General features: G+C 42.0%; 1 non-coding gene across 1 annotated transcript; it reads left to right on the forward strand.

Annotated features, from left to right (window-relative positions):
- Nucleotides 1-3,068: 3,068 nt before the first annotated feature.
- On the forward strand, nt 3,069-3,175 carry LOC120254296. The gene has a single exon (XR_005534576.1). It is a non-coding gene; the product is annotated as a small nucleolar RNA R71 (small nucleolar RNA).
- The last annotated feature ends 5,466 nt before the right edge of the window (nt 3,176-8,641 follow it).

Consider the following 8,641-nt stretch of genomic DNA (forward strand, 5'->3'; position numbering starts at 1 on the left):
TACTTCGTTCTAAATATAAATAAACATTCTAATTGAAGAAATGAAGTATTATTGACTAGTTTCATCGATGAAAATCATGAATTTGCGAAGGAAATCAAAGATAGGGCTTACCGTTGAGTTAAGATAAGAAAGCTTTGAAAACGGCTAGAAAACCAAGCAAAATCCTTCCAAAATGGCGATACGAGGTCAGGAAACAAAATAGGAGTGTTCTCAGACAAATGGAGGATATGTGGGTGAAGAGAAACGATAATCCTTTTAAAAGGACTCGCGCCTCTTAGCATTCTGTACATCCGCACGGGCATGCAGAAATTACCCACTCCCGTGCGTCTCCACAGGAAAGCCTCACAAGGGCGGATGCATGCCCTGCGAAGAGAAAACTCTACCATGCCCGTGCGCTGACCTACAAAGGCGCTGCACGCACATGTTGCTCTCTGGACATCCGAGAAAAAAATTGTTAAGTGTTTCTGCGCCGTGGGCAAATTCCACACGGACATGAAAAATCATAGGCCCAACTCGCAGGGGAAAGCGCACACCCCTGTGACTTCTCGGGATGGAGAGAGCTCCTCTGCAAAGATTCGCACTGGCGTGCGGAACTTACCCACACCCGTGCGATTTTCACAAGGTTGCCCACAGTGGCGAGTCCACGCCACTGTGTGCTTTCGGGATAATCTGCCAATCTCTGCAGGAATTCACACGCCCATGCGGAAATTACCCACGGGCGTGAGAGAATCGCATGGTCGTTCACAAGGGCGAGTCCACGCCTCTGTGCCTTCTCTAGATGATCTCGCAATGCAAATTCATGGGCGTGCGGAAATTCCACACGCCCGTGCGTTTTTTCTGGATGCCTTAGAAAATTCTGCAGGATCTGCAGAAAATTTCTGAACATGTTTACCCACTCAGAGCCTGCCCTAATATGCAAATTTTACCAGTATAAAACATGAGAAATAGCTCAAACGACCCAACTTCGACAATTCAAAACCCACAATAAAATCGCAGCACAAGTATATAAAAATCAAGACACCAACACTCAACACTTTATTCGTGCACACACTAAACTACTAAACTGCGAAAACAGTAAACACTTGGGTTGCCTTCCAAGAAGCTCTTGTTTAACGTCACTTAGCTTGACGTACCTTGTCTTACCTCACGGGACTCATAGATGAAGGTTACCCTCTTACCCATGGCTTGGAAGCACGACAAGCAAAATCTCTTGAGGGTAGAGGGTGAATTATCGAGCTTAGGGACCACCTAACAATGGTTCATCCAACTTTTTCGTTTTCACGCATATCTCCAACAGACCTTGGAGCATTTCCAGTAGCATCTCCTAGCCTCTTCATCTTCCGGAGCATCTTCTTCAAGATCCCGGGGTAGATGGTACTTCTTCCATTGAACCAAGCATCATTACTTCTTTATTGTCCTCCTCTTGGTCGAACAAGCCTTACGTGTGGATCCGGATTGAACATTTCCTGCATGTATTCATCAACAATCTCATCAGTAGCGTCTAGAAAATACAAAGTATCATCGAAATCAAGAGAATGCCACATAGCTTTAGCAAGGCGGTATGTGAGCTTGTCATCTCTGACTCTCAATGTTAGCTCTCCCCCGTCCATGTCAATCAAGGCTTTGGAAGTCTGCAAAAATGGCCTCCCAAGTATCAATGGTACATCTGCATCCTCATCGACATCTAGCACTACGAAGTCAACAGAAAAAATGTACTTGTCCACCTTGACAAGCACGTCTTCAATGATGACCCTCGGATGTCTCACCGTTTGGTCCGCCAATTGCAAAGTCATCTGAGTAGGCCTAGGCTCTCCCAAGCCTAGCTTTTGAAAGAAGGTGTATGGCATGACGTTGATACTGGCCCCTGAGTCCGCCAATGCCATTTCTTCACTTAGATTGCCAATATTACATGGAATGATGAAGCTTCCCGGGTCTTTCTTCTTGTTCGGCTTGTTCTTTTGTAAAACCGCTGAGCAGGATGCATCTAAAATCACTGAAGCACTCTCCTCTAACTTCCTCTTGTTGGTCAACATGTCTTTCAAGAATTTTGCATACTTAGGCATTTGGGCCAATGCCTCAATAAAAGGAATATTGATGTGGAGTTGTTTGAACAAACTCAGGAACTTCTTGTACTGTTTATCCCCTTGGTCATTCTTCAATCTAGAGGGATAAGGGATTCTTGGCTTGAAAGATGGAGGTACCACCTCCTTCTCTTTGCTTGCCCCCTTCTCAACCTCTATAACCTCAGGTATGTGTTCATTGGGCTTCTCACTCGGAAGCTTACCCTCAACCTCACGACTATTTCTTAAAGTGATCGCCTTTACATGCTCTCTAGGATTGGTCTCGGTATTGCTTGGCAAGCTTCCTTGTGGTCTCTCCGATAGAGACTTCGCAATTTGCCCCACTTGATTCTCAAGGTTGTGCAAAGAAGCGGTGTGGTTGTGAAGTGTAGCCTCAACTGATTGAAATCTTGTATCCGATGATTGCATGAATCTAGTCAAGGCCTTCTCCAAATCAGTCATACGAGTTTCCAAACGTGAAACTCGGTTCTCCATGTTTGGGGCTTTTTGTTGGAAACCCGGTGGCCCTATAGCCTTTTGTGGACCTTGGTTGCTCCAAGAGAAATTAGGATGACTCTTCCAACCCGGATTGTAGGTATTGTTGTATGGGTTTCCTTGATTCCTCATGTCATTACCCACAAAATCGACGTTCTCAACCGAAGATGCATCACCAATAGATATCTGGCAATCGGAGGAAGCATGTCCTTCACCACACCCGGTGTAAGTAATCACGGCCGCTACTTTATTCGAAGTTAGAAGATCTAACTTCTTACTCAATGATTCCACTTGAGCCGCCAACGAAGCCACTGCATCTATCTCATGGAGGCCGGCCATCTTTTTATTCTCTCTAGCATTCCATTCGTAGCTGTTTAACCCCATTTCTTCAATTAGTTGACGGGCCTCACCGAGGTCTTGCTACCTAAGGTACCTCCTGCTGTCGGATCGAAGAGTTGCCTTGTACTCGGATTTAAACCGTTGTAAAAGGTCTGAACAATCATCCACTCCGGGAATCCATGTTGCGGGTACTTCCTCAGGAGCTCCTTGAACCTTTCCCACATCTCCATCAGAGACTCCAATTCCAACTGTATAAAGGACGAGATCTCATTCCTAGGCTTTGCAGATTTTCCGGGAGGAAAATATTGGGCAACAAAAGCTTTTACCATCTCCTCCCATGTGGTAATCGAGGCTCTAGGTAATGAGTGTAGCCACTGCTTCGCTCTCCCCTTCAAGGAAAATGGGAAGGCTCTCAACTTGATGGCATCATCCGTCACCCCGTTTATCTTCAGTATATCACACACCTCAAGAAAGTTCTCTGTATGACTGTTTGGATCCTTATCGGCCAAACCATTGAATTGTGCAGATTGCTGCAACATGTGGATGAATGCCGGCTTCAGCTCGAAGTTCTGAGCTGTAATCAGGGGACGGACAATGCTCGATTGTGTCCCCAATACTGAAGGTCTAGCATAATCGGATAATGTCCGCTGTTGCTTATTTTGTTCTGCCATGTTTTCAAATTCTTCTACTTCCAAATCAGCTAGATTAGACTGTTCTTGCACAGGTTCTTTCTCTTTTCTTCTAAGTGTACGTTCGAGCTCGGGATCTCTTTCAATCAATATCGAAGGGTTCCCTCGGGTCATAACCTGGAGCTGCACCTAAAAATAAAGAAAAAGAAATCAGAATGATGATAGAAAAAGAAAATATGAAATAGAATGAATAAATGAATAGCTAAGAGAACAAAGTGCAAAGTATCTTTAAATGCCTACTCCCAGGCAACGGCGCTAAAAACTTGACACGTTCGTATATGCGTGTAAACCGCAAGTGCACGGGTGTTGAAGTAATAATCCCACATGAGTGGGTATCGTATCCCCAGAGAGTAGGGAATAAAGACACTTGAGTTGTTTCTAAACTAATGTGGAAGATGAATAGTGATAAATGTGACAAAATATGAAATAACGAAAATAAAAACAACAAGATAGAAGGCACAAATAAAGGAAAAGGTAAGGCAATCGATAAAGATGGGGTACTCAGATATTGATCCGCTTAGGACAATTGTTTCAAGTGCAAGAACCCTCTATTATACTTCCTAATTGATGCAACAATAAGTCGTGGAAATCCTTAATTGTATGATCCCAAATCTAAGGTCAACCATGCCTAACTCTCTACATGTCCCAGAGGAAAGATTGAATAACCTCTCAACCTGACACTCGCATAGAATTGCAACGAGCTCTAGGGATTCCAAGTGATAAACCCTATTCCTATGTATAAACCTATCCCTTTGGTCCAGGTGAAAGATCCTTAGCCACAATTAAGCCTAGATGCTAAAATCACCTCAACGCTTCACTCCGTTGTACTCGCAACTAAGCCCCAGCGGAAGATCATCCCTTAGCCTATTCACTCTTCTATGGCCTCAAAGAACTCTTGGAATGTGGAGGTAGGATAGATAACACCGGAGGGGAAAGGGGACTCACCGCTACCTCTCGACTCACCCTCTCAACCCTCTCCAATCTAGCTTTTGTCTAACTCTTGTAGGTGTGTCACTCACTCGACAAGAGTTACCAAGAAGAACTCTCAACCCTAGTGTCACTCTAGATGAGTATTCATACAATCAAGTCTACAAGATTGGAACTCACAATAAACATCAATTAATTGAAATCATAATAAAGAGGTTTAATGAAACGAATATATCCTAAGGTTCACAAATACCCAAGTACCCACTACGGGTTTAGCTCTCCATGAAGATAGATACAATCAATGAAATCGAATGTAAAAACAAAGCATCCATAGAAAACCCTCTCGTTAGTCCTGGCGATGGTCTTGTGGAGAGTCCTCTACTCGTCGCAAGGGTCCCTTTGTCCGGCCTAGGATACAACTTCACTGGGATGAGGTGCCGACAGCTCTCCCACTAACCTTCTTCCAAATGACGCCAAAATGTCGAGCCGTGAGAATCTCTCTCAAAAGCCCTAGCCAATACCTCTCAAAACCCTAGCACGCCGCCCTCTCTCAAGTAGGGAAATGATGGAGAAAAAGAATCTTTGAAATCGGAGTGAAATCGGCTTTTAAAGATTTTGGAATCGGGAATCCACACGCCCATATGGGCTCCCCTGTGGATTTTTCACATGGGCGTGTGGAATTTCCACACGCCGTGTGGATTCTCTATTTTCTGTTTTTCTCGACGTGTAAAGCAATGCTTTGCTACGATATCTTTGCTACGGTATTTTTCTATAGTACACTACTACGATCCGGCCGAAAATACTCCCGAATCCATACTTTCATCGAGATAACGCAAACAGGCACACGTTTACATCGTGGATCGCCTTGCTTCTTCAATAACGGACATATTCGTGGAGATCTTGTTCTATATGCACAAGTCGAATGCTTGAATGTGTCGCCCTTGTGACCCTCAAATAGTTATGCTAACTCAAGTACGAGGAGGTTGGCACACATTCCTGCATACGGAACCCAACCTATGTCTTCGCGTTTGGACCTTAGCAAGATTTCCTCCAAAATTAGTGCATTACGACCCACATTGGCTTCTTTCTCTCATAATCGGCCTCACAACCCTACCTGCATGAAAATAACATAAATACACCCATATTAGCGTTAAAAACCCGAGAAAAGTAATGCTCAACACAAGGAAAGAATGCCCCGCATTCGTATCGCACAAGCACTTATCATGTGCCCATTCATGTGGCCTCGATGAAAAAGAGTTGAATCGGGAGCATTTTCGGTGAAGTATTGCTGCGAGTTTATTGTAGTAAATCACTATGGCAAAAGTACGTAGCGATGCTTCGTTCACTGACTCACGAAAAGCGGATATCTCAAAAATCCACACGCAGTAGTGTAGAAATTCCATCAGCTCGGGTGTGGATACCCGATTCCAAATCCTATAAATATCGTGCCTTGAGAGTTATTGAAGGATCTTTTTCCCCATCTTTGGAGGTGCTCACTGCTAGGGTTTGGAGAGGCTTTGCCTAGGTTTTTGGAGCGGTTCTACGTCCTTCAACATCGCGTTCCTTTTTAAGAGAGCTATTATGGGAGCTTTCTTCAGCATCAATTCAGCGAGGTGTGCCCTAGGCTCGACAAGGGAGCCTTTGGAGAAGATGAGGTCGCTCCACAAGACAATCATTACGAGACCACAAGGGGTTTTATCTGAGGATGAGCTGCTTTTTACTTTCAATTTTATTGTTGATTTTGTATAGCTCCATGGAGAGCTAAACCTCTAGTAGGTGCTTGGACTTGTAAAACTTAGGATGATTTTGTTTCATTGATTTTTATTATGCTTCTTTAATTGATGTTTTAATTGAGTTTCAACCTCTAATGCTTGTTGTATTGATTTATATTAAGAAATAGGATTTATCACTTGGAGTCCCTAGAGCTTCCTGCAATCCCGCACAGTGTGAGGCGTTGAGAGTATTCCTTGCTGCTGGGGCATAGTGTAAGGGTTAGTCATGGTCGACCTTAGGTTTTGGAACCGTGTGTCTTTGGATTTCCATGACTGATCCTTGGGCTTCTTCTTATGGGCATAAACATGTCACGCAAGATTCTTTAGATTAAAGCTTACGGCTATAAGTCAAGTCATAAGGTGACTGTAAGGTGCTCTGTCTAGCCTGTTCTTTAGCTATTGATGTCAAGAGGGCTCCATCTTCTTCATTTTTGCTCCAAATAGCTTCTAGTGGCCCTCTTTCTCCTTCTTAAGTACCGCCTGATATCAAAAAACATAATTTTCACCATGTTTAACATCATCTTCTTGAATAATACTCTGATACATGCCAAAGAAATGTATAAAACAATATTAAATGATGCATAAATATACACTTATCACATTCATAGTGACATCTCCTTTGCTAGCCACTATACGATTGAGGGTGTGGATATATTAGTGTGCAGGGTACATCATACAGAATGGATTGGAAGAATCTGCGCTCCCTCCATTAATGTTAGAGGACTACTATCGTGATCGAATTGTGTGCATTAGGAAGTCAATCACCAATGCATCGTACTGCCTCATGCTCGAAAAGTTTGTATCATATAGCTTCATCAGCAGTATAAACTATGTATAGTTCATGAATAAGGACACTTTATATATATAAAATTAAATAGTTATTGGATACTGATAGTTTGTTGAACTCTAGTCCAGCACCAAGCTACTGAGGACCTCTGATATGAGCTCAGGATAAATTGGCTCGACAATCATAAACATATAGTCCCATCTACTAAATAAATCATCTATTACACCTACTGGTCAGACCCGAGTATCTTCAGTATAGCCCAATTGATTGTTCAGGTTTGGCTAAACAGCTTGGTTAACTATCGTGTGTATTGCTCTTAATGTAGCTAGTATGCAAAATGGGGTATTTTTGGTGAGGTACTTTTTCCCCATTACGTCTTTCTAGGACCAGAAAGGAAGTTCTTCATCCCTAGCATGATTTACAACAAAAAATGACAAAAATTATATAAAAAATCTAATTAAAACCTTATTAGTTCTATACTGTCTTCCATAGAGCCATATGGCAAGGATTTAGCTAGATGGCTGTAATAATAAAAAACATTCAAATCCATAAAAACTACACAAAAATAGTCCACACTCATTTTAAACCATCCATTATACGCAATCACTAAGTTTTATGAAGAAAAAAACTTTCAAATCCATAAAAAAAAATGAAAGGAAAATCCATATCTAGAGTTTGAGTGCTCAAAATTGTAATCAGAAGGAAATCAAATATGAAAATAATGAAAGGGGCATTGTTGACCATTTTAAAACAAGTGAAATAGTTGAAGAGTCACAACCCTTTCCTTTTCTTTTAAAACCAAGGTGGGTATACAGGCTCATGGCCTTCAAAAATCCCAAAAAGAACAAAGACCTTTGCTACCAATAAGGCTTTATTCTAACATATGGGTACCAGAACACTTCTTTTCCAGCCCATAGGTCTAGCCATACGAGTCTATACACATGTACAAATTCACAACATTATCTCTATTTAGGGCATACTGCTTTATATAGGCATATATGAGCCCATATTATCTTCTCTCCACTCTATAAGAGCACTCAAATGACCATATGAGTGCTTTGATAGAGCGTGATGATGTGTGTGAGTTAAATATTCACATAATATTACAATTAGTCCATGAATACCACAAGTGTACGGGTCGTCAAATAATACCTCATTGGTGAGCACGAGGGTTAATTTCCCCAGGAATGGCGAGAGGCTCCTATTACTTCCTTTTCACTTAATCAATAGCCTAAACATCTATGTTGTTTATTTATCCTACTTCTACAATTTATTACATAATACAACTAGAGAATCGTTAAGCTTAATTGAAAGGATCTCAGGTGGTTATTGATAGTTATCTTAATTAATATTTATGATAGGCATTGAGTACGACAATCGTATTCTAGAATTGGACCGGGGAAATTTGAAGGCCTACTAGTCTTAATCTCTTGGCAACTAGGTCTAAATCACTAGGAACTTAAGATGAAATCTCTTCCTACCCCAGTCTCCTATGTTTGCCTTCAGTACAAGAATTCCTCTAGAAATGACAAATCAAACCCTAAGCCTAAGGGGCAATCAATCCCTAATCCA

This window comes from Dioscorea cayenensis, unplaced genomic scaffold, assembly GCF_009730915.1.
Source record: "Dioscorea cayenensis subsp. rotundata cultivar TDr96_F1 unplaced genomic scaffold, TDr96_F1_v2_PseudoChromosome.rev07_lg8_w22 25.fasta BLBR01000412.1, whole genome shotgun sequence".
Classification (NCBI taxonomy): domain Eukaryota; kingdom Viridiplantae; phylum Streptophyta; class Magnoliopsida; order Dioscoreales; family Dioscoreaceae; genus Dioscorea; species Dioscorea cayenensis.